The sequence below is a fragment of the Balaenoptera physalus genome (genome assembly GCF_965194825.1).
Source record: "Balaenoptera physalus genome assembly, chromosome: 15".
NCBI classification, from domain to species: Eukaryota; Metazoa; Chordata; class Mammalia; order Artiodactyla; family Balaenopteridae; genus Balaenoptera; species Balaenoptera physalus.
In genome coordinates this window covers 4,312,714-4,339,587 of record NC_138894.1, presented here as the reverse complement: position 1 = coordinate 4,339,587, position 26,874 = coordinate 4,312,714, and the positions used below count along the sequence as shown (strand labels likewise).

The 26,874-nt window shown below is 45.9% G+C and overlaps 1 long non-coding RNA gene across 4 annotated transcripts in view; it reads right to left on the bottom strand.

Annotated features, from left to right (window-relative positions):
* LOC309643595 overlaps window positions 1–26,874 on the bottom strand; it is a 103,875-nt gene that overhangs the window by 49,386 nt on the left and 27,615 nt on the right. For all 4 annotated transcript variants that reach the window (XR_014253882.1, XR_014253883.1, XR_014253884.1 and 1 more), the window contains exon 2: window positions 15,428–15,512. This is a non-coding gene — a long non-coding RNA (uncharacterized lncRNA). The remainder of the gene's footprint in view (window positions 1–15,427; window positions 15,513–26,874) is intronic.

The window sequence follows — 26,874 nt, the reverse complement described above, 5'->3', positions numbered from 1 at the left end:
AGAGCCCATGCTCCGCAACAAGAGAAGCCACTGCAATGAGAAGCCTGTGCTCTGCAATGAAGAGTAGCCTCTGCTCCCCACAACTAGAGAAGGCCTGCGTGGGGCAATGAAGACCCAACGCAGCCAAAAATAAGTAAATAAAATAAATAATTTTAAAAATTTGGGGTGGTTTTTTTTTTTTTTTTGGCTGCACTACGCGGTTTGCGGGATCTTAGTTCCCCGACCAGGGAACAAACCCCGGCCCCTGCAGTGAGAGCGTGGAGCCCTAACCACTGGACCGCCAGGGAATTCCCTGGTTTTTGTTTAGAAGCATACACAGTGGGTCCCTTTCTTTGCCTAATGTTCTCTGCCTGGGGAGAATTGAAACCAAATCATGTGAACAGAACAGGATGAGGGACTCTATCGGCCTCCACTACTGTGGTCCTTTCTTCATCCACCACCTGAACTCCCGGTAAATCCTCTAAGAATAGTTGCTGACCACCCACAATGGTGAGGATAAGCTGTGACGGTAGATCTGCAGGAGGTACCTTGATGGCACGGCTGCTCCATCCGGGAAACTGCATTTCAGGCAGAAAGGAGCTTCATGTGCACAAAAGCATAAGATGTAAGACAGTAAATGTTGGTAACCCAGCAGAACAGGGCAGAGCTCAGGGCAGGGAGGAAGCCCTTCTCTTGAAAGCCATCAGGAAAGCTTTCTGAATTAAGAGATTTTGTTTTAACTGGGCCTTCAAAGGCCATTAGGGTCTGGACAAGTGTGATTGATAGAGGGCCCTCCAAATAGAGAGACCAGGGCCCTGGGGCCAAGACATCATGGTGTTTATACAGGAAGGAACCTGAGGAAACCTACAAAGCATCCCCTGGAAATCTCCGCTTGCTAAGGACAAACAAAAATATTCCAAGGAATGCTTTACATGGGAAACTTTATCCTGCTAATCTTGTTGGAAGCAGTTCATTCCACCAAAAGAGGTGAAATCAAGATTTGGGAGTCTAATTAGCCCTGTGGTTTTTATTTATGTTAGAACTCAAACCTGTTTACAGCTCCCAACCCCTGCTCGGCCTGAGCACAGGAATCTAAGGACCGCGGGCTGCAGTGTCACAAAGGAGAATCCAGCTCTGAGCCGTATTTTCAGTGTTTATTAGCATTTCTTATTTGCCCACAGCCCGATTTCTTTTAGGCTTGACATCATTTGCATGATTGAGTTAATCCAAGTGTGAAATGCAGTAGGAACCCGATTCAATGGGTGGCCGGAAAGGCGGCATTATTAGGACATAAAAGAGATGCGGCAGGCACTGCCCTGGCAACTCCAGGTGCAAACGGGCTACATGAGGACACCCTGATCCGGGGCCCAGAATGTTCCCCCACCCCCCCGAAGAGTGAGCTGTGTGCGCCCCGCATCTGGGTGCGGTTTTCAAGGTGCTTCCACACTAAATGTTTCAAGCGAGGTGCTGGATCTGAGCTGCGCAAACACTCTCCATGCAGCATCAAAATCTCTAGCACTCCTTGTAAAAGGGATATTTTCAGCACTTCATTTTATAACCTTTTATTTTAAAATATTTTTTAAAATTTATTTATTTTTGGCTGCGTTGGGTCTTCGTTGCTGCGCGCGGGCTTTCTCTAGTTGTGGCGAGCAGGGGCTACTCTTCCTTGCGGTGCGCGGGCTTCTCATTGCAGTGGCTTCTCTTGTTGCGGAGCACGGGCTCTAGGTGCACGGGCTTCAGTAGTTGTGGCTCGCGGGCTCAGTAGTTGTGGCTCGCGGGCTCTAGCGCACAGGCTCAGTAGTTGCGGCGCACGGGCTTAGTTGCTCCGCGGCATGTGGGATCTTCCCGGACCAGGGATCGAACCCGTGTCCCCTGCACTGGCAGGCGGATTCTTAACCACTGCGCCACCAGGAAGTCCCTAAAATAATTTTAAACCTACAGAAAGGTCATCCAGAGAACCCTCACCTACCCTTCACCTGCCTGCCCCTAAAGCTGCTGACTCACAGTCCTGTGGCACCTTTGTCAAAACTAAGAAAGTAAAACCAGTCCAGTCCTGTTGACTAAATACAGCTCTCTCCGGTTTTTTCACTAAGGTCACTTTATTCATTTGGAAAGAGATATGTCTCCCCTACTCATTTTGCGAGTTATTTTTCATCAACAGAGAAAGTCATTCTTGATTCCATTTTGCAGCCTGATGGCCCTGCTTGACCTGTGGGCTCATCGAGGTGCAAAGCCCACTCCCCACAAAGCCGAGCAGAGCCTCCGAGTCCCACGTGTACCCTGCGTCCTTCCCAGAATCTCTCAGGAGGACAGGTTTTCTGCTCAACCATGCCTGGAGCACCGAGAGGGCCAGAAAGCCAGCTCCAAGCAGCAGCGGCTAAGCCACCCCTGGTGATCATTCAGTTCTGTGGCGTGCCCGACGCCCTGACATCTTCAGACCCCCAGGAAAGACCTGGAGGAGGGGGCACTCAGTGGAGATCCTACCAAGCGGAGGCCTTTTTCTTTTTTATTGCAAACTCCTGTGACGGTAATAAATAACCCCTTGTGTGCTCTTGTTCGTTTCTCCAAATAACTTCACTGCTTTGTGATTTTTAAGTAAAAATTATTTTATATCGCTGTTTTAAAACCATATCTTATGGTTACTATTTTACAATCTTTAATTATTACCTATAAAACATCACATCTTCATCTTATCAAGATAGAGATGACATAGGATATTTCATTCACTTTAACAATTTTAGAATTGATTAGTGAATTCCTTTTAAAATGGTATATTTTCTCATCCTTGGAGACTGAATGGATATTAAAATGCAGGTTGAAATTTAACCACACATTACTGTGTCATTTATATTAAAAATTCATTTCATGGCCCGATATTTAGAAATCTTGCATGTTGCTCTTAAAAAATTAACTGACTTTTTATAATCTTTGCTTTTTTTTTCCTCAATGACAAATAAGGGAGAACATTTCACACTAATATTTGTAAAAACTCTGCAAATAACACGTTGACTGTAGAAATAGTTTTATGTGTTTAATTCCTGGTGAAGTAAAAGCCAAATTTCATATATTTTATGTTTCTAACATTAAATATTGAAGCACCAGTCACACAATCAGGTGCAATAGGAGGTATCTGCAGATCAACGCAGATCCTACTGAGAGGAATTTGCAGACTCATTGCCATTTTGTGCTTCTTATTAACAATTATTTTGCAATATCCCCGACGCTCCTCTTTCTAGTCAAATGGCCAAATACAAGCTTTCTCTACACAGTATGTGACTACGAATAAAAGTGATTTAAACCTGCTCAGTGGTGAAAACCTTCCTGGAGTGGGACGTGGCCAGGTGGGTGACAATCAGTTGTCACTTGCATGCCTGTGCCATCCAGGTTATCCCCAGGCACACTCCCTAGACGCCCACCCGAGGGCTCATGAACTGCTTAGACAGAAAAGTATTTTAAAAGTTCTTTCCTCTATTGAATCCACTGAACAACATGAAGCCCTGGGACACACATATATCCCAAACCTCAGGGTGCAGATAAGCCCATGAACGGACACTCCAGGCTTTGGACATTGGAGGTCTGGGAAGGGCAGAGAGCGGAAGGAAAAAGGAACAGGTTGGACGTTTGCTCTCTTGCTGTTGACGAGCTCCCTTCAATTTCATCACCTCAACCCCTTCTCTCCTGTGGTTTCTGTATCTGAAGACCCTTGTCTCCCAAATTCACAAGGGTTTCCTACCAAAATTTCCTGACAGATGGCTCCACATGGGGAGAGACGGCTGGGTGGGGAGCAAAAGAGAGCAGAGAGAAAGTTATGTACTCAAGAAAAAAAACTGTAGTCTCTAGTCTAGAGGGAAGAAAGGGTGCTTAATCTGGCAGTAAAGGCTTGAATATGTGTGTGACACTGGACACAGAATCTTAATGAAAATACCCATTGTCATAAGCATGAAGGTTGTAGAGTCTGGCATTTTAAAAAACTTTATTATATTGGAGTGTAGTTGATTAACAATGTTGTGTTAGTTTCAGGTGTACAGCAAAGTGATTCAGTTATACACATACCTGTATCTATTCTTTTTCAAATTTTTCTTTTCCCATTTAGGTTGTTCCAGAATATTGAGAGAGTTCCCTGTGCTATACAGTAGGTCCTTGTTGGTTATCCATTTTAAATATAGAAGGCATTTTGATTTTGCCTGTATTCTGTTTCTCAACAGAAAGCTCTGGATACCCATTCTGTTCTCTTTCCACAGGATACAAGCCAGTAATTGAATTTCCAGGTCTCGTTGTGATCAGATTGTTAAAACGACCTGACACATTAGCATGTGATACAACTTTTAGCAAAAGATACAACTTTTCTTATGTGATAGGAGTTAACCTTCTGCGTCTGGTGAGGGGAAATGAGCGGGAAAACATCTGTTTCAGGATGAACTGTAAAAGGACGTTTTTATATTCTCCCCTGTCTGATCATCATTGGAGATGTGACTTGGGCAAGCTCAGATCTGATGGTCCATTTCTACCTGGCAATTGAGTCGAGATTGAGTTCTGCATAGGAAGAGACATCATGGACCTGTTTCAGGAGCCTGAACTTCCCAGCACCACCCTGGACCCTGCGGTGCCCTCCTCACTCGAGGGCTATAGATTTTAAGAGGGCTCAGCCCTTGCCTGTTACCTCACTCCTGTATTCCCAGGGGTAAGTACTTAACTGGAACATAGGAGAGGCTCAATAGCTATTTATTTAACAAATGAATGAATCTATGAAAAAAGGGAGGGGGAAAATGACGAAATCTACACAGCAATCAAGTAATTCCTACAAAGAAAGTACTATTAGATGGACTGCACCTTTTCCAGGCCAGCCAATTCATAAATTCAGATCTGCAGATGCTATTAAGGAAAAAAACACACTTGCAATGCATCTGCCTTGCTGACAGTGGATGGAAGAATATTTGTAGGAGAATATTTCTTTTTTCTAAGTATAAGTTTTTATCATGGAAATAGTCAAATATATACAAAAGTAGAAAAAGAAATGTGATGAGCCCCCCTGTACCCGTCACCCAGCGTCAGTGATTATCTACACAAGGCTAAAAATCTGTACCCCACTCACTCATCAGCCCTCAACCCACACCAGAGTATTTGAAAGCAAATGCTGGACATTGCATAATTTTGTCCATAAGTATTTCAAAATATATCCCTAAAAGATAATAACAATAAATACACGTAGCAAAGTTAACAAAGATTCCTTTATACTATCAAATTCCCAAGCATCATTAAAATTTTCCACATGGCCTCATAATTTTTATTAAAACTTACTTTGTTTCGATCAGGATGGAAACAGGTCCAATCTGCAACTAGCTGATATGTCTCTTTAGTGTCTTTGAATCTATGAGTCCCCCCCCTCTTTTTTTCCCTTGCCCGCTTCCCAGAGGACTGCCTTTGCAGGCACAGACCTCAACCCTGCGGGTGCCTTTCTGTCACGAGGTCCTGGGCCTCAAGAAGAGCAGGTAGTTTTTTTGACCCCGAGTCTTTATGGTAGAGAACACACATGGGATCGGCCTGTGAAAATCCTGCAGATGTGACAGCATCCGGCGTGGTCTGGGCTGGGAAACTTCCATTCATCCCTCCAGATCATCAGCCTTCAACCTGCCCGGTGATCAGGGAGGCTGCCCTCTAGGTACTGCATCCCTGGCTCTATCATCTTCTGGCTCCTGTGGGCTCAGCCAGTAGAGGACCGTGGCTGGAGGGCAGAGGGAGGGCAGAGGGTGAAGGAACATCTTCCTGGCTAAGCCAGTGTCTCCCACAAATGGCCACAACTCCCGTCAGATAGCTCGCTCCATTCAGCCACTCACACTCATACTTTCCACGAGCCCATCCGCCCCATCACACACACACACACACACAGCAGTGGCTCCCCCTTCCTGTGCAGGTGTGAAAAGCTGCAGCTGCTGTAGCCGCAGGTGCTCCACCATCCCTCATTGCTTTTCCTAAACCTCGCCTGCATCTCTGTAAAGAATCACTTTATGAAGCTCTGCTCACTTTCCCAGCCCTAAGTCTGCCATCAGACAGGATTCTGACTGATAACGTGGACTAAACTCACCATTGTCATTGTCTCCTCCTCTGTACGGTTTCCAACATCGGAGGCCCCACCCTTGGTTCCGAGGCCTCCCCCATCCTCGGCCACGTGCTTGCATCTGCGAGCGCCGTGCTCTCACATGGTTACGTCTCTGTGCTAGCATCTCCAGAACTGTCCTCTGTGCACCAGGCTCACGTACCCAACCGCGGACTTGACATTTCCGTTTGGAGGTCTGTAGGCGTTTTAAGATGATCCCACCTGAACTGGCTCTTGTGAAGGACCCCCAGTTCTGAAGAAATCTGAACGTCTTCCTCAGCCCTCTCTCGCCCTCCCTCACCCCACCCATCTCTCAGTCGGTCCTGTCGGGCCCGCTGCCAGAATGCACCTCCCAGCCATCCACTCCCGTCCATCCCCATCGCCAGCTTTGTGTCTAAGCTGCTTCCTACCTATCCTCTCAAGACCCTGCAGTAGTCTGATGGTTCTATACTCCACGTGGCATCCAGGCGGAGGTTCCTAAAGCATAATTATTTTACTCCCCAGTTTAAACCCCTTTAGTGTACAACCACTATGGAGAACGGTATGGAGGTTCCTTAAAATACTAAAAATAGAATTACCATGTGATCCAGCCATCCCACTCCTGGGCACATATCTGGAGGAAACTCTGCTTAGAAAAGATACATGCACCCCAATGTTCACAGCAGCACTATTTACAACAGCCAAGACGTGGAAGTAACCTAAATGTCCATCGGCAGAGGAATGGATAAAGATGTGGTATATATATATATATATATATATATATATATATATATATATATATATATATATATATATACACACACACACAATGGAATATTACTCAGCCATAAAAAAGAATGAAACAACGCCATTTGCAGCAACATGGATGGACCTAGAGATTATCACACTAAGTGAAGTAAGTCAGACAGAGAAGGACAAATACCATATGATATCACTCATATGTGGAATCTAATTTTTAAAAAATGACACAAATAAACTTATTAGCAAAACAGAAACAGACTTACAGATATCAAAAACAAACTTACGGTCACCAAAGGGGAAACGTGGGGGAGGGATAAGTCAGGAGCTTGGGATGAACATACACACACTACTACGTATAAGACAGATAACCAACAAGGACCTATTATATAGCACAGGAAATATTCTGTGATAACCACTATGCGAAAAGAATCTGAAAAAGAATGAATATATGTATAAGTATAACTGAATCACTGTGCTGTACACCTGAAACTAACACAACATTGTAAGTCAACTCTAGTCCAATAAAATTAAAAAAAAAAAAAAAACCTTTAGTGATTTCCCATGGCACTTAAAATGAAACCCCACATTCTCCAACCTGGCTCACACGGGCTGCAGGGTGCGGCCCCGCCCACCTCCGTCCGTCCCTGGAGACCATGGGGTTCCTGCAGCTTGCGGGCCTGCAGGTTGCGTCTCCTCCCCCATCTCACGTGGTCCCTCCTCAGGGGGGTTTTCCTCGACCACCTTGCCTAAAACGCTGCCCCATCCACTTAGCTCCCTGAGAGCGCTGGTGGGTTTCCTCTGCAGAACTCCCCACAACACAAGCAGCGTGTGGGTTTTAACTACAACCCTCATCATGTGCCCCTCACTGCCAGGCAAGTTCTCCAGGCATGGAAAGCCCGGCTGTCTTTGCTCCATCCTATTCCTGCGTCTGGCACACAGTGGGCTGCACGTAAATACCTGTTCGTGAGAGAATGAATGAATGGTTTTCTCCCTCGGCCCTCCCTGGGTCCTCATCGCCGGACCCTTGCCTCCCTGCAGGAGCCATCTCCTGGGACACCACCCTGCCCCAGGTCCCGCGTGGACGGACTGAGGCGGGTGCCCCCTCCAGGTTATAAATATGAGGCTGGCATCACAACATGCAGGCTTCAAAACTCCCTGCTGGGTCCCCTTTGCTGCCAGTTTAGGAAAGACCCAGTGCCACTGGGATGTCTCCCGGGTTGTGTTTTGCTTTGTTTAATCTGAATCAAAGTTCTCCCCCCTCCTTCTCCTCATATTCCTTCCCTCCCCCTTGTCCATGATGGCTGAGGGCCAGGACTGACCTTCTGCCTTGGTTTGCACCTCCTACGTGTGAGATCAAAGTACTTCTTTTTTTCTGCCTGAATTTTTTATTTTTTACTGAAGTATAGTTGATTTACAGTGTTGTCTGTCAGGTGTACAGCAAAGTGATTCAGTTATATGTGTATGTGTGTGTGTGTGTGTGTGTGTGTGTGTGTGTGTGTGTGTGTGTATATATATATATATACATTTTTTTTTTTTTAGTAATTTTCTTTTGGCCTCACCGTGTGGCATGTGGAGCTTCCCTGACTAGGGATCGAACCCTCACCTCCTGCAGTGGAAGCATGGAGTTTTAACCACTGGACCGCCAGGGAAGTCCTATATATTCTTTTTCATATTCTTTTCCACTATAGGTCATTACAAAATATTGAGTAGAGTTCCCTGTGCTCTACAGTAGGTCCTTGTTGTTTATCTATTTTATATATAGTAGTGTGTTACTCCCAAATCCATACTTCTGATGAGGGATGAAGAGTGATGTAGAAGCTGGTGGTTAAGGTCATACCAGGGGCTGGGCCTTTCTGACTCTTGCTGTCACCCTGGCCCAGCTCAGTAGAAAAGGGAGGCAAAAATAAAGACAAAACATGAGCAGGTGGGACAAGATAATGAATATTAATATAATTATTTGCTCACCTAGCAAGACTTAAGCCTTCTGCTAGTTCCAGTTCTACTTCCAAATTTTTTCAGACTTATTTTTAATTTTCCAGATGATCATAATGAATTGAAAAGAGGGAGAGATCTATCTGGGAAATATGTAATTAAATACAGTATTTAATCCAACCATTAGCTGATATTCTCCTTTCTAAATTTATGTGGGTTACAATCTGTTTACTGTACGTGTCTACAGTGTAATTTACGGTGGTTCAGCCTTCACTGGATATATGTTATATGCTGGGTCATAAGCCTATCAGCCATGAGGGGTCCAGAGAAGAATGAGACACCCTGTCTCTGCTGACGGAAGTCCAGAGGGCAGGCACACACGTAAACAATTAATTAAAAGGGTGTGATGCCCACAGTGGTACGAGTGTGTCAAGAGGGGAGCAGCGAGTATATTTTGCACCTGAGAGAAACAGAAATAATCTGTGACCAGCTATCAGACTGTAGCAGTTTATAAACGTGGCCCCTGAATCCTTGGAGATGTCTCCTATCGAGAGAGGAGATCTGTGTCCCCCAGCCTGGAGCCTGGGCTCTGGGACAGCTTGACCAATAGAATACGGCAGAAGTGACCCTGTGCCCGCTTCCAAGCCTTCAGGAACGGGCAGCTTCACTTCTGGGCCCTTAGGTGGCTTGCTCTCGGATGCTGACTCCATGTTTGGAGGAAGCCCAAGGCAGCCCACCTGGAGAGCACGCGATGCAGCCCTCAGACATCACACAGAGAGAGATGCTGCCCCAGCCCTGCAGCTGCAGCTTCAGGGGTTTCTGCTCTTCTCCCTGGGTCCCTCATGCATGGCAGTCAGTAGGCAGCAGAGGCTGCAGTCCCCTGAAGGCCTGGCGGGGTCACGGCCTGGTGGTCTCTCTTCCTCTCCGTGTGGCCTCAGGGCCCTGCCACGCGGCTACCTCTGCCATCCCCACAGGACGGTGGCGTCGGGTGGCTGGACTTTGCACGTGGCAGATGTCTTCCGCCAGAGTGGGTGCTCCAAGAGAACAAGAGCAAAGCTGCAAAGATTCTTACGTCTGCGCCTTGAAAGGCTTGCTGTCAGCTCAGGGCCAACGACACGAGGGCATGGCTGCCAGAGATGCAACCGATGGCGGGCACACCTCTGAAGGTCAGACGGAAGCTTAACTACTATCTTACAGGCAGTGGGCGGGGTCATTGAAGGACTAAGCAGGAGACGGAGTTGATCTGAGTTTTCTTTAAAGCACTGGTTCAGGGGCTCTGTGGACCAGATCAGGAGGGACTGACCTGTTTCCAGGTGACACCAAGGATGCATGGGAGGCGTGGAGATCTCTGAAATGCCCAGAGAAGGTGCCATCGTCCCGAAGCACAAAGTCTCAGCCCACATGAAGAGGGCGGTCAGGGCTGCCTGGAGGCGGAAGCTCGGGCTGATTAAATTCTCTGCCGCGCTGCCCTGTAGCTTCCTCACGTCTCAGGGGAGGCAAAGAAATGCGTAAGTGTCGCAAGCCAGGTGGGACGTGAAACTTGCTCTGTAAGCTGTGACATGAAGGTCTTGGTTCTGTCCGTTACGGGACCGTGTGGACGTTTGACTGGGGAAGGGGGCGAAGCTACACCCTGCAAGCCAAGGACCACCGGGAACCCTCTCACAAGGCGAGTCGGCACCCCCTCCTCACCCCAGCCCGGTGGCTTTGTCTTGAGGAGGGGTCAGCCCAGTGAGGGCTTAGGGGAGGGGAGCGGATGCTGGCTGGAGACTGCCACTTATGGGGTGCAAGCCCTGGCCCACCGCTTTACAAATGTGATCTCGTTTAATTCTCAAAACCGCCATCCGGGGCAGGAGTCACCTTTGCGTGCTTTGAGATGAGGAAGCTGGGACACGCCTGGCCCATGATCACCCAGCTTATAAATAGTAGAGCCAGAAACAGACACCGTGGCTTTCTGACCCCACCTCCGTGCTGCGGGTCAGGTGTTTTTTGTTGTTGTTGTTTTACCCCACATCTCTTTATTTAGACTAATCGCTTATTTAAGAAGTTGTCATTGATTATATTTTTTAATTTTTTATTTTATATTGAAGTCTAGTGGATTTACAATGTTGTGTTAGTTTCAGGTATGCAGCAAAGTGATTCAGTTATACGTATAGACCTATCAATTCTTTCTCAGATTCTTTTCCTCAGGCGGTTTTTTATAAGCTCCTCTTCGCACTCCGCTGTCAGAGTGTTTACAGATGAAGAAGGAGAAGACTGCACAGCTGGGCGCAGTTCCCGAGTCCCAGGGTGCAACTCTGGCTACAAGAAACACAACAGCTTCTAAAAGGCATCTCAGGGCTTTAAGCCACAGTCCCTCAGACCCAGAGCTTAAATTTCTTTTCTGTTAGCAGCTCCCTTTAGGAAAAGAAATCTCTTTATTCTCCTATGTAAGAATTCTCAGCAGCGTCCAGCTGGAAAAATTGGCAAATGCTACTTGTATGGCTTCTATTTCTATCGTGCCCCCAATGCTTCTATTGCATGGAATCTGTCAGCCTGTTCAGTGTAAAGCAAAGTCGGGCAGGACCAGAGGCCCCCCGCGGGCAAGTGCACCTCCAACTCATGGGACTGTGGTGCTTACATCCCAGCTACCCCGAGCCTGAGCAACGCAGCCTTGAACTCAGAAAGAGGCTGAGATCCGGAAGCCCCGCAGAGGTCAGTCCCTCGCGGCGGCCGCACCGCCAGGAGACCGAAAACACATCGGCTATTTAACAGAGATAATTCGACCGCTACCTAGATATTGAGCAACTGTAAAGGCAAAAAGGGACACTAAGGTATCATGGAGGGAACAATTGCAGGACTGGAGGTTGAGATGATGTAAGTGTGGGAGCTTGAAGAAGAGACTCCGCTGAGCTGGAACCCAGCTGCATCTCTCTGATGGGGTGAGATAAAGCAGGTTCTGTGAGCGCTGGACAAACCACATTCAACTGCCACCACTTGGACGAACCCTAGCTCCCTGAATGAAGAGACAGGCCAGGCTGGGGAGGGGAGCCATCCCCCTTCTGCCTCCAAAGCACCCCCTGCTGGCAGCGTCTATCAGGGAAGCAGCTGGCAAAGTTCAAGTCCGCTTTGCACAGTCCCAGCCCTGGGATCATAGAGCAACACACAGACAAGTAGGTTGAGAGACAATAGCTTAGTCATTGGCACATATACTGAGACTTTAGAGTTGACACCAGAAACCCTCCCAAAATTTAAAAATCATAGCACTCAAAGACACTCCTTTGGGAAAATGTTTTGAATTTAACCACTTACTTTTTATATGAAGCCATTCCCTTCGTACCAGAAGAAAAAAAGTGTTACGTTATTATTGGAAACCCTGCATTCAAGTAATGCAAATCTGTCTTCAAGTTCATTTAACAAAGTGACATTTAAATTACTAAGAAGAATGGAATAAACTCTATGTTATTTGCACTCTCCCTGTACACTGGGATGAAATTGTCCTGGGATCAGCAACTGATTAGGCTGATTATATACCTCATACGTGTAGGATGTGGTTTTCAACCGGCCACAATCAAAATACAATTTACTTCTGTTAGTGTAATAATGTAGATGCTATAAAAGGCATCTCCTGGTAAGTGTTTTTCATTCACATTTCTCCTACTATTAGAGGGTATTTTCACAGCCCTGCTCTGTCTTCTCCCTGCCTTGAACTTCAAGTTCTTACTGTGGAATTTGGGGGGGCTTCTCTGGGTCAATACTGTAAGGGAACCCTGGTGGAAGGAGGGGGCCAAACTGTGGGCACTGGGAAACCACACACACACCTGCTAGCCTGCAAAATGGTGTGAAAGGTGGCTGGTTCCTGGAAAGGTGATGGGTAAAAAGGTGTAATAAGCCAAGAAGCAGCTCAAGCAGTGCCCAGTGGAAAAAGGATCCACCATCCAAAGGCATTCTCTGTGTGCCTCTGTTCTAAAAGGAACGTGGGCGAGAGGGCAGTGATCCCCATGGGCAATGGCTCAGCACAAAGGAAGGAAACTCTTCACTCACTGGCCACCCAGATGATGGACCGGGGCCTGTCGTCTCTCCTCTACTCAGCATGTGGGTGGTTGGCATATTGCATCCTCCAGATCCTGTTAAAGGAGTAGCGACTTGATCCAGAAAGCCAGCAGACCGAGAAGATGGTGGGCTCGTGCCCCAAAGAACCGTCTTGCCTGCGCCAGCATTCAGGCTCCTTTTATACTACAAGGGGCGGGACTAAAGCCAAGCACTTCCTGGTTCCCGGCAGCCTCCGGAGGGGAGGTGTTAATTTCTCCCTCGTGCAGTCATTCACAGGTGGGCCTGCTCAGGAGGTTCCCTGGGAGCTAAACACAGGTGTTTTAGCTGAATGCTCATTTACCTTCATCTCTCGGAGGCAGGGGTCTGAGATGGGCCATTGTGTGGAATTTAAGCTTATCGGCAACATCCCTTTAGTGATTAACTCATAACAGAATAAGAAAGGTTCTTCCCTATTGCAATCCCAGCACAGAGGTGCTGCAGGAAGTTAAATCAAGGTGAGGGCAGACGTGCAGGAACACGTGTGTAGCCCTAAGCCTAAGCCATCGTCACCCTGTCTCCTCAGCCCCACCCCCATCCTTATAGCATCGTCTCCGCCTGTCACCCCCTCCTATTCTTGTCCCTTCCAAGCATTCTCCTTAGAGAGCAGAGGAAGCTTTTAGAAACTCAAGCTGGAGCATGCCCCTCCCTTCTTAAAAAGCTTTTGGAAGTTTCCATTTCACGTAGACTGAAATCATAGCATTTTAGCAGAACTTACAAGCCCCATGGGGCCTCATCCCCATCCAACCTGAGGACCCTATCTGGCATCCTCCCTGCCCACTTGCTGTGCCCCAGCCGCACACCTGACGCGCACCTGACGCTCTTCCCCTCGCCCGTCTCTCTGTGAAGAGTTCCTTCTTCCATGACCTGCACAAGTTGCTCTTACTCATTCTTCACGCCTGAGCTCAGACGTCACTTCCTCAGGAAAGACTCCTTTGTTCTACCCTTTTCCCCAATTCAGAGAAGCTCCCCGTGTTCATTTCCTTCCTGATCCTCGTCAAAACTCACAACCCAAGTGCATGTATTTAGTCAACGTCCTGCTGCCCACGACAAGGTAAGTCCTAGGAAGGTAAGGGTCTTGTCTTGGTGCCTAACGTAGAGCCTGGCATGCAGCAGCTGCTGAATTAGTGCCCGCTGGATGAATTAGTGGGGCCATAACACCCACTGACAAAGCTGTCCTCAAAGGTGTGTCATCCCCTGACATGGAGAAGGCCAAGTTCATCCCTTTGGGCCCAACCTGTTGGTACCTTTTCAATCCACCTTCCCCCTCAGGCACTTTCCCTCTCCTCACTGGCTGCTGGTTGCTGACACTAAAGTCATCCTAACTGATTCTCTGCCTCAGATGAGCTTTGCTCTCACGTGGACCCTAAACTAAGCACCAGACCTGCTTTTCCACATCCCAGATTTTATTACGGTGGTCTGCCCAATTATCAGCCCACTCTTCTGGCCTCTACCCTTTAACGCCACTTGGAAAACCCCTCAACTGAGCGTTTGCCCTTAGCCAGGGTTCCTCTAACACTAGTTTCTGTAAATAAAGGGGAAATGGGGTTTTTTTTTTTTTAAGTTCTTTTCCTTGTTCAATCTCCAGAGCAACCTCTTGGAGTCATGAAAAATTTTACTTCCCATCACACGTGTGGTCTACGGGTGGTGTCTGAACCCAGGCAGCCAGACACTGGTCAGAGGACCGGAATTTTACCCCTGAATTGAGACAAGCTTAGGCATTTTAAGCTGGGGGTCTGTGTTCACTTATGCAAAAAGCCAGCACGATTCTGGGACACCAAACAGACCTGGCCGTTGCCATGCGCGCCATGCGTTCCAGTGGGTGATAGAGTAAAGGGAGGGCTTCCTTTCGGATTTTCAGCAGGAAATTCTGATTTTCAGCAAGAAATTGATCTGTTAGACTCCACTAAAATATGCCACAATATTTTAAAATTAAGGGCTGTGGGCCTTACATAGATGCCGTGGAAAATAGTTTACACTAGGTGAGGAAGGATTACATTTACACACACACACATAACAAAAAAATACTGCCTAGGGCTTCCCTGGTGGCGCAGTGGTTAAGAATCCGCCTGCCAGTGCAGGCGACACGGGTTCGAGCCCTGGTCCAGGAAGATCCCACATGCTGTTGAGCAACTAAGCCCATACGCCACAACTACTGAGCCTGCGTTCTAGAGCCCGCGAGCCGCAACTACTGAAGCCCGCGCGCCTAGAGCCCGTGCTCTGCAACAAGAGAAGCCACCGCAATGAGAAGCCACGCACCGCAGCGAAGAGTAGCCCCCGCTTGGCGCAACTACAGAAAGCCCGCGCGCAGCAACGAAGACCCAACGCAGCCAAAAAAAAAAAAATACCGCATATACCCAAGAGAGCCTTCTTTACCTTAACAACAATGACAATTTCTCCGATTCTCTGGGTGGCAGGATGACTATATGTCCGAAAAAAAGAGTTCAAGGAGCACAAGTTTAAGGTTTTACAGATTAATAGCCGAGGAAGAGCTCACACTTCACTATTAACTGGTATTAAGCTGATAACAATCCCTCCAACAAGAATCAGATGTGCTTTTCTCTTCTGACCACAGTCAGACTCTAAGTCTTAAACGGAACACAGTCCCATACTCACGGTAATGGGAGCAAGGTCCCCTGTGAGAAATCTGCTGTGGTCCGCATCCTGCAGGCAGCAAAGACGGCGGCGGAATTCGTCAGCCCTAGAAACAGGGAAAGAATACACCACCGTTAAACCACCAGGAAATGGAAATGTTTGGCGCGGCCACATCAGAAAGGCTGGGGCTCTTCACTCTGGCCAGTGGTCGGCAGTTGGGCTTTCTTTTCTAGGAAATATACTCCACGTGGGGCGTCACACTTGGAACTTCCGTAAGCACCTCAGTTTCAAAGCTATTTGCTCTCGTTGTGCTCTGGTGAGCTCCATGCAGGAAACGGAGCAGAGAGGAAACCCGAGGTCCTTCCCAAGTCATCTGGTTCTACACTGCGTTGAAGGCAGGGTCCATGGCTTCTCACCTTTGAGCAAACGCCTTGGCCATGCACCTGCATCCCCAGTTCTGTGCATTTGGCGGGGAGAAAGGTGGTGTTTCAGAGCTGAGCCCAGGATAGGCCTGAGCGGTACAGAGGCTGGCTAATTCCCCGTTCTGCAACTGAAAAGAATTTTTAAAGGATGTTTTATTAGGAGGAGTCTTGATTTTAAGAGGTACTTCTGAAGTTATCAATTGTTTACTGTCGAAATGAGATCAGCGCTACTTCTCCGCCTATGTAGACTGGAACAATACCCCTATCCTGGCCTAAGCGCAAGAGAATGCAGCATTTTAGAACAAACTGATGGGAAAAGGGTTTTTGCAGCAAAAACCCCACAAGACTCGCTGATCAGGAGAGAAAACATACTGATCAATCAGATGAGATAAGAGGAAAACTTTTATCGACATCAGTTTTTCTTATTACTCGGTAAATGGGAAGGAGAAAAGGAGAGAAAGAGAGAGAGAAAAAAAGAATGGGGAAGTAAAAACAGCCTGCTGCTGTCAGTGTAAAACAGGCCTCCATGGTTCAGAACCCTCTTGTTCATTCCCTTTACTGATGATTTAAATTTCCTACCCATTTCTAAAATATGTCAGAATTTTGAGACCCAGAAGTTTTGTTCTGATGTTGTTTAGTCATCATTTAAAACTGGCCCTTTAGAAAACAAAAAACAAAAAAAAAACTGCCCTTAAGGGTGGAGCCAGACACCCGTTGAACCCAGGGGGCCACGATAAACTAGCCACCATGTCCACCACTGACCCTTGGGCCAAGTCAAAGTGAAAGCAAAACAAGATTTCCTTTGTCTTTTTTTTTTTTAATTTTATTGAAGTGTAGTTGATTTACAATGTTGTGTTAATTTCCACTTTATGGCTAAGTGACTCAGTTATACATATATATATTCTCCTCATATTCTTCTTTTCCATTATAGTTTATTCAAAAGTCATTTAGGGGACTTCCCTGGTGGTCCAGTAGTTAAGACTCCACACTCCCAATGCAGGGGGCCGGAGTTCGATCCCTGGTCAGGGAACTAGATCCCACATGCTGCAACTAAGACCCGGCGCAGCCAAGTAAATAAATAAAATAAAACATTAAAAAAAAAAAAAAAGTCCTTTAGGTTTGTTTCCTCTGGGAAGGACATAGTTTCCAGGCAAATGAACAGGAATCAGAACCAAGTCATACGACAGGTGTGTGACAAGTGTTGAGGTAGAAGGCAACGCGACGGGCAGGAGGGTTTCCGGAACTAGTCACGCTGCCTATTAAAGGGTTATAACCCCAAATAAGCAGCGGCCAATATGTAGCCTGAATGAAGTCAAGTCTTCTGGCCCAGTAGGGTCACTCTGTCCTTTAATAAGTGAATAAAACGACTCTCACCCCCCATCTCATATGTGGTGAGACACCCAGGGCTCTCTCCTAAGTGCTAGGATTCTGGAGCAAGGAAGGATGTAATTCCCTACTTCTCCTTCTCACTTGTGCACGTCTCGTGGCTCAAGAACACCCTCCGGACCTCTTGCCTCAGAGATGCAGCCCCCTCCTCCTTTACTCTCCAAAACTGCTGTGTGTAATATTCTCTACTGAAGGTTTGGGGACGCCGAAAGCGGGTGTTGCTTGCAGGATAGAACAGGAAACAAGAACAGGACAGTGGTCCTGCCCTCAAGGAAGGAAGGCGAGATACACACCTACGTGAAGGTAACTAACAATATAGGCGAACGCACTGAACACATACGTCTGTGCCAATAACGAATACAGAAATACTGCATTTGTACCTTCAAAAACAGTGATTGAGTGCCTGTGATCTGTCAGCAATGGGGGATTTGAAGACACACAGTATCAGAGCATTGACAGTATAATCATGCTTTCTATTGACAATCACGAGGTGCTTTGAAAACATTTGAGTTGGGGCTTCCCTGGTGGCGCAGTGGTTAAGAATCTGCCTGCCAATGCAGGGGACACGGGTTCGAGCCCTGGTCTGGGAAGATCCCGCGTGCCACGGAGCAACTAAGCCCGTGAGCCACAACTACTGAGCCTACGCGTCTGGAGCCTGTGCTCCGCAACGGGAGAGGCCACGACGGTGAGAGGCCCGCGCACCGCGATGAAGAGGGGCCCCCGCTCGCCGCAACTAGAGAAAGCCCTCGCACAGAAACGAAGACCCAACACAGCCAAAAATAAATATAAATAAATAAATTAATTTAAAAAAAAAGAAAAAAACATTTGAGTTGGAATTTGTACCTTTGTAAAATAAAATCTAGGTTCATTTCTCTTGAAGGGTTTGAAGAGGTGGTTTTTCAAGAACACCCATGAGTGAAACTTAAGTCCACTGGGTTTCCTTTCTTGAAATACTTAATTGCTGATGAGAAAAAACCCCAATGGAATAATATTGATCGGGGTGACTAGAAGTGTAAATATGTCCCATGGCCAGACACCTGGACCATCCGCACAGCGAGTACTGGCAACAGAATGGGAAGGAGTCAAGACATCTAATTTGGAATTGTTGCCAGAATTTTGGCTCTCTGTGCACCAATGTTAAACAGAAATACGGAGACAGAGTTATGGAGGAGAAAGGAAGAATGGCTTTATTTCTTTGCCAGGCAAAGAGGGAACACAGTAGGCTAGAGCCTCAAGAACTGTGCGCCCCTCCCTGGGGAATAGGGAGAGGTTGTATAGTCAAGACTCACGGTCAGGGGTATGTGATAAGGATCAAGGCAGTAACAGTCTCACATTCTTCTTTCTTCTGCAAAGTTTCAAAAGGCTGGGGTTGCTGACCAGACTGGGGTGTGTGCAGGGTCTCAGGTGGTCGGTCTCCTAATCTTGATGAGCTTCCCTGGTCCCTTTAATCTTGCCTCAGGTGGTCTCTCGGCTGCTTCTCCCTTGATTACCAACTGTTCGAATCTGCCCTTTGGAACTCAGGGAAGGTCATGGAGGCTGGAGTCTTGCCTACAAGGAATGGGGGACAAAAAGGCCTCCATGCCCGGGAGCCCCACAGGGCCCTGCTCGGCATCAGGATCTCCTTTCTGTCAACTACCAGCTATGTGACCTTGGGCAAATCCCAATCTTGTAGATGCTTGTGTAAAATATGGAAATGGAAATACCACTGTGGTCTCGGGTGGCCTCAGCCTACAGCGGCTTGAAGCAGGATTTTGAGTCCAGCCGGAGACTGAGGTCAGGCCGGGGCAGCGAGAGCACAGAATCCTAGCTACTAGACCAGCGGTCAGTGACAGGCCCTGGCCCTTCGGCTTTGCAGAAAAGAATCCCCACAAAGACGGAAAGTCGTGAAACAAGTAAAGTGTTCATTAGGAGGAAAAAGAGTACGTGTGAATAGACTCACAGAGAGCCCCGTGCCTTCGTGGTAGTTTGAATCACTTACATGGGGCATTTCTTCCGGGTTTCCTTTGTCCGGTCATCTTGCTTTGCCTGGCTCTGAGTCCGTATTTGGTTTATCTCAGGGTCCTCCCCTGTGTGTACGTGCATCCCTTAGCCAGGATGGATTCCAGCGAAGAGGCCTATGGGTAGGTTGGCATCACCTACTATGAGGTGGTGCCCGCTCCCTTTTGAACTCCGAGGAGCTTTTCTGCGCACGTGTAGTCGGGAAGGTCTCCTTGACCTCGAGAAGGAGAAACATGTGGTCTTCTATCTCTTATCTGGGCAGGGCTCAGCTTCTCCTCACTTCTGCTGTTTTGGGGTGTCTGTACACAGGGGATGAACTCCAGCTGCTTAGCCTGGAGCCATCTATCTCCTGCCTCAATTGCATTAGAACAACATCCAACACACTCGCAAATTTCATAGTTAAAAATGCTGACATATAATTCAGACCAGTAGATTCATTAAAACCCTTGATCCTCTCAAGCACAGATTAACATATTAGAAAGTGCTTTGTAAACTTTCAGGTCCATCAGACTAGCAAGGAGTTCTTCTAAAGTAAAAAGAATACCTAACTTAGTAACAACATTGTACCTTGCATTTGTATAACAAAGTTTTTAGAGTGTGCAAGTACAGAGGTGGATCTGGCCTTCAAGGTAGACAAGGATTGCACCTGGTGGGGCAATTCCCTGGGGAAATCTTTAATCACCGGGGTTCACACAATTAGTCCTAAGCACTACCTCTCTGCGTACATGTCGAATACATAATAGCGCTTTACCCGAACTTGTAAATCTCTTCCTCACACTTTAAAGTATTTTTACCTTTCCCAACATTTGTTTATACAACATGACAACATTGTTATAAAAGAGCAGTAATTTCTCTCCTTCCTGTTTTGCAGCCTGAAAACAGAAACCTGATGGGAGTTCATTGAAACTTCGGAGCCAATTACTGGCAAAGACAGAAGGGGAAGAAAACAAAGCAAACAAACAAAAATTCCTTTCCACCAGAACACATTGCCTGCAACCCTCATCGCATCGTTGAAATTCCATTCTGAGCTCAAGTTAACATAAAAATTAAGAATTCCTCACTACGGAGAGCTTTGAAAAATGAAGACACATTTCTTTCTACATTTTAAAACTTCTTCAATGCAAGGAACTGTTGTAAAAACTGTTTCAGTTCATTCTTCATTTGGTGAGCAGTGGAGAAAGATGACAAATCCATACCATCAAGCCATAGACTCAAAAATCCGACTTCTTGCCTTTCAAGCTCCACAGAGGCACTGGATGTGCCCTGTTAATTACCTTTCAACACCTAGGTGAGCAAGGCCTTCACACAAATAACCAGCTTTCTTTCTGATGAAAATAATATTTACTTTACATTTTAAGCTGTAGTGTAATATTTACAGCAATAATCATTGTAGAGATTCTGACTTGGAAAATTTTTTTAACATTGGAAATGTTTTCAAGAGCACGGTTAAATACTTATCCCTCGTCTGCATGAGGAAGGGCTGTCACTCTAGTCAATGGAAACACATGCTTCCATTCACTGATCCATCCATTCATATATTCACGGAGGGTCTTAGTTCTAGGCACTAAGGATACAGCAGTGGGGAGAAAATCATGTACATTTACAAGTCTCCTGCTCTACATGAGACAGGCCATGAACAAAACAGATGAGTACAGAATTGATAAGAAGGCGATAAGTCTTTGGAGAAGAAAAAAGTGGAGAAGGAGGATAAAGGTGGGGGCTGCAATTGAAACAATGTGGTGGAGGGAAGTCTCGGGGAGAAGGGACATTTGCAAATGTTTTGAGGAGGGAAGGGGGCCACAGAAAGAGGGAGGAGAAAGGGGGAAGGCCCTACGTGGGAGCGTATTTGGCATATTGGAGAAAAAGCAAAAAAGAGTGAATGTGGCTGGAGCAGGGTGAGGTGAGAGGCAGGTAAGTGAACTGCGGGGTCGGGGAGGGGGACAGGTCCTGCAGGGCCTCTGCAGATCACTGGAGACTTTGCTTTTACTCTGAGCGAGATGGGAGCCATCAGCAGGTTTTGGGTAGAAGGACGCAGGCCAACTGGAACTTCAAGGCAGCAGGAGTGGAAGCAGGCAGAGCCCTCTGGGAGGTTACTGCAACAATCCAGGTGAGATAAGAGAGTGGCTTGAACCAGGCTGGGAGGTGGTGAGAAGTGGGTACATCCCAGGTGTATGTGTACGGTAGACTCAGTGGGATTTCCTGATGGGTTGGATATGGGGTGTGAGACAAGGAGAAGGCAAGGATGACTCCCTGTTTTTCGGTCTGAGCTCTGGAAAGGCAGGGAAGAGGGGAACTGGAGCATCGCTGGGGGAGGGGCAGGGATCACAGTTGGAGCCGGTGAAACTGAAAGTTAAGTATTGGGGAAGATGTGGAGAAACTGGAACCTTGTACACTGTCGGTAGGAGTGTACAATGCTGCAGCTGCCGTGGAAAAGAGTATGGGGGGGTTCTCAAAAAATTAAAAAGAAAATTTTCATATAATCCAGCAATCCCATTTCTGGGTATTTATCCCCCAAATATGGAAATCAGGATCTCAGAGAGATTGTTAGCACTCCCCCGTTCACTGCAGCACTATTCATAAAAATCAACATGTGGATACAACCTAAATATTGCCTGATGGACGAACAGATAAAGAAAGTGCGGACTAAACATACAGTGGAATACTCTCAGCCTCAAAAAAGAAGGGAATCCTGCTACAGGTGACAATACAGGTGAACTTTGAGGACATTATGCTACATGAAATAAGCCAGTTACAAGAAAGACAAATACTGCATGATTCCACTTATATGAGGTGTTTAAAATAATAATATTTTAAAGTATCATTTTTAAATTCTTAAAAACAGCATTTTAAAACTAACTTAAGATCACATTTTAAGTAAGAACATTTTAAAAAGTGGTCGTAGTTCATCATATACTACTGTGTGGGCTGGTCAAGGTAAATATTATCAACTAGAGTTTATCATTTTAAGAACAAAAGTACGAGTGTCCTCCTTGGAAGGCAGTGCTTTCCCCATGACACAGCACAGGGAGCAGACCAGCTGCACCTCAGAGCTCAGTCCCCCCAGAATCCACTTCGTGCCCAACTGACGTAAACACTGCTGGTTAAGCTGTTATCAGGAATAGTAATAAAATGTGCCTAAAAGAATATGGGAACCAGGTCGATGTATAAACTAAATGTTTTATATAATAAAAGAACACTTCAACATGCATAACTAAAAGATGAACCACAGACATAAATGCAGACATGTCCTGACTATGCAAAGTACAATGATAATTTTGACTATTAATAACATACCTACAAGCTGCTCAGAAATTTACATACCATGTTGCTCATTATCACCAGCCACCTGCATAGCTGGGGCTATTGCCCTGATTATGCAGACCTTGAAACTGAGGTTCAAGGAGGTTTGTAACTAACTAGCTAGAAAGTGGCTGTGGTGGATTATTGCATCTGACAGCAAAGCCCATGTTTTTTCCCTTTGCACCTTGATACTTTACAAAGAAAAAAAACAAAGAAAGAAAGAAAAGAAAAAAAGAAAGAAAAGGAAAAGAAAGAAAGGGGGAAAAAGAAAAGAAAAAAAAAAAGAATAAGTGACTTTCTATTCACTACTCACAAAAATCTTCCTGGGAAAATAAGAATTGCTCACCTAAAGAATATCATGCTACTTAAAGGAAAATGGATAAAGGTAGTTCAGCATCTGCAGTATTGAAAGCATTCTGTTCATTCTGGAGAGTATGAGACAGCCCAAAAGAAGTGGGAGAAACAGTGGTCTACAAGAGGTATGTTCAAACACTTTATGAACTCAGCACGTAACAGTGTAGCTATTTGAACAGTTCTCTTCTAAAATCACTACCAAGTGTTACTATGTAGTAGCCGAAAGAGTAAAGCTTGCCCTTGCTGTATTTTTTTAACAATTTGCACAATTCTGTTATCTACCCAGAGAAGTTAGCATAGGCAATATCCAATCAGCAGGGTACCAAAATCTAGGCGGAAAGGGTCAAGTTTCCATCATGACATTATACCACATTATATGGCTCTTTCAGCCATAACGTGAGTGATTATATATTGGCTACATGCCTAAATGCTGGTTCACATCTATAATGTAAGCACATATCATACTAAATAGTGTCTTTGTGCCAAAGCCAAGAGGTATTCAGTACTTGATGCTTTTCCCTTCCTGACACACAAAGAGCCTGATTCTGTTCTCCAGTCCACAGGTGTAACATTGGAAAATGCGTTGAAAATTCCACCCGTGTATTTGCCTGGGAAAATAACTGATTTTTTGAGCTATAAAAATATACTGGCTTTTCCATCTGAGTGGGTGGATGGAAATGGGTAGAAATGTATCTTTTCCAGCTGATATGTTTACGTTCTTGAAACCTTGAAAACATTTCAAAATAAACAGCCCTAAATACTTAGGCTAATAGGCTGAAATGTTTGTCATACTGATTGTTTTGCATTGAACCTTCACTGGTACACATGAAGGTTAGATTAAGTCCATTTCAGTACATTTTTCAAAATGTCACTTGCTGTGGATGCAAGGCCAGGGAAAACTCAAATATATTCTTAAACTCAAGCGCAATGAATTTGTGGCAACGAATTTCCAAAATTTCAAAAAACATGGATGGGAGATGGTAATCATGCTACATACGCCCCCTCTACCCACTTGGAGTGTCACACAACTGTGAAGCGTTACAGCACCTGGCATTCACTATGTGTAGTTGAACTTGGACTTAAACTTTATCACAAAACAATGTCCTTGGTAACAGCTTGGGTTTACAGAAAGCTTATTTCACTTCTCCGGAGCTCAAATGAAACAGTTTTAGAATACTGTACTTATGAAAGGAAACAAAAGGCCCATTTATTATTTGATACTGTGAACCGAAAAGAAAAGATACAAGTGGCATTTAATCACCCATCTTTCTATTCTCACTCTCCTCGTCCAAAGCAGCCGTGTCATTATCTGGGCATTCTTGGTTGTAAGTGGTCAAAGAGGTGATGTTGATGACCTCTCATGTGGACTGGTTTGGCTGTGGCTGATTCTCTGTCTTCTGTTACGTGGCTTGTTCTCTTAGGACATTGAGAAAAAGGCATTTACGTCTTAAAGCACTGTGGTAAATTACTGAATGTAGCCACATATTATTTGTAACTCCACTCACCAAGAGGTGGAGCCTGTTTCTCCTCCTCTTAAATTCGGGGTGCTTGTGACTGGCTTTGCAGAACAGAACGCAGTGGAAGTGCGTTGTGTGTGTTCCAAGCCCAGCGTCAAGGTGCCTTGCTGCTGGCTCTCCTGCCGCTAGGAACAATTTTGCCACCATGTGGACAAACCCAGGCTGGCTTGCTGGACGACGAAACACCACATGGAGAGAGGCCCAGCTGTCTCAGCCTTCCCAGCTGAGGCCCCAGACGTGTGAGTGAGCCTTGCCAAGAAAAGCCAGACTGGGAACGACCCAGAGCGTACTCCCACGAGCTCTGCCCAAATTGCCTAAGTTTGGGGTAGCTTGGTACCCGGCAGTAGATAACTGTTACAAGCACTATCAGAAAAGGCAGGGAGGTCCCATCCCGGCTCTCTTATAGGGATTCCCTCTCCTCAGTCATCCTCTCCACTGGAGGGAGACTGTTTCTAACAGGTTCGTATCTGCCGCAGGTGATTATATCGGCCACTGCTTTATCTCCCTTAAGGAGACAAGCTTAGTTGTGATAATCAAAAGGTCTCTCTAGATAAGGTAGGCTGGCCAACAAAAAATTAACTCTAGTCTGTTCTACAGATTAAACCAAAAGGAAAGCATTCTCCTGGGTTGAAAGAACTACAGATTAAGGGTCCCCAGTAATAAGAATCTCCGAAGAATCAACAGAAGTGCCTCACAAAATAAAGGCTAAGTTTTAAAACTGCCAGGACCAGAGAACACAAGGCTCTCCTAGGAAAGGACCAGGAAGGCTTTGCTACCCCCTCCCCCCAAACCCTGAGCCACCACTCTCTGCTTCCTGCTCCCGCCGATTTCGGATGCAATGGGGACCAGAGCTCAGAGGAGAGGGAAGGCTGGCGCTCCGTTTCCTTAGCTTCCGTGCAGAAGACTCCGGTTTTCAATTAACTCAAATTTTAAAAGGTGGTTATTGTAGCGAGGACGGCATATCTGAGGAATCTGGTTCTCAGCCTGGAGCTGCTCCTCTGCTTTCAGGCAGAGCTCCTGAGTTAGAGTGAGGCAGTGGCTGGGGGCGGTTTAGGTATTGCATCCAAATGGGATGCACTGGTGTGCTACCCACTTTGGCTCAACGTTTGCTTTTGGTGTCCTAAAACTGCAGTTGAAAAAAGAATCAAAGAATCACCTGACTCTCAGAGACGGTGAACTATTTCTGAGCTTAGTCATCTTGAAAATATTCCTAGGAGCTATAGGTTTTCCGACATCACATCAGTCCTATATGTCAGAGAACCAGGTAGTAAGAGGAAGAAGACATTATAGGATGACACCCAATACATTCTACTCGCAGGACCAGTGGTGGGCTGGGCTTCACTCAGCATCAATTCTACTTACCTTTAGAAAGAGATACAAATAAATCACAGATTTAAATGTGAAAAGTAAAACCATAAAACTTTGAGAAAAAAGGTAACATAGGACAGGGCTTCCCTGGTGGCGCAGTGGTTGAGAATCTGCCTGCCAATGCAGGGGACACGGGTTCGAGCCCTGGTCTGGGAAGATCCCACATGCCACGGAGCAGCTGGGCCCGTGAGCCACAACTACTGAGCCTGCGCGTCTGGAGCCTGTGCTCCGTAACAAGAGAGGCCGCGATAGTGAGAGGCCCGCGCACCGCGATGAAGAGTGGCCCCCGCTTGCCGCAACTAGAGAGAGCCCTCGCACAGAAACGAAGACCCAACACAGCCAAAAATTAAATTAATTAATTAATTAATTTTTAAAAAATCTTAATTACTGTCCTAAAATGCCATTAACATATGTATAACTCAAGTTTCAATTAAAAAAAAAAAGATAACATAGGACAAAATCTTCAACTTTTTATACTTGGCACCAAAACTGTGATCTGCAAAAGGAAAATTTAATATATTAGACCTCAACAAAATAGAAACATTTGCTCTGTTAAGGACCCCATTAAGAAGATAAAAAGACAAGCTACATAATAGGAGTAAAGATTTGAAACCCACATAGCCAACTTATATCTGGAATATATAAATAAGTCTCAGAATTCATCATGAAAAAATATCCTATTTGAAAACAGGTGAAATACATGAACATTTGACAGAGATGACAAACACACGGAATACTGTTCAAATCTGTCAGTCATCAGGGAAATGCAAATTAAAAGCACAATGAAATACCATTACACACCTATCAGAATGGCTAAAATAAACAATAGTGTTAATGCCAAATGCTGGTGAGGATACAGAGAAACTGAATGCCTCATATATGGCTGGTGAGGATGTGAAATGGTCCAGGTGCTCTGGAAAACAATTTGGCAGTTTCTTATAAAACTAAACCTGCAACTACCGTACAACCAGTAATCACACTCCTGAGAAATGGAAACTCATATCCACACAAAAATATGTACACAGATGTTCATAGCATAATAGCTGAAAACTGCAAACACCCCAGATGACCATCCTTGGTGAGAGAGAAACTTCCGTCCACAGAGTACTACGCAGCGGTAGCA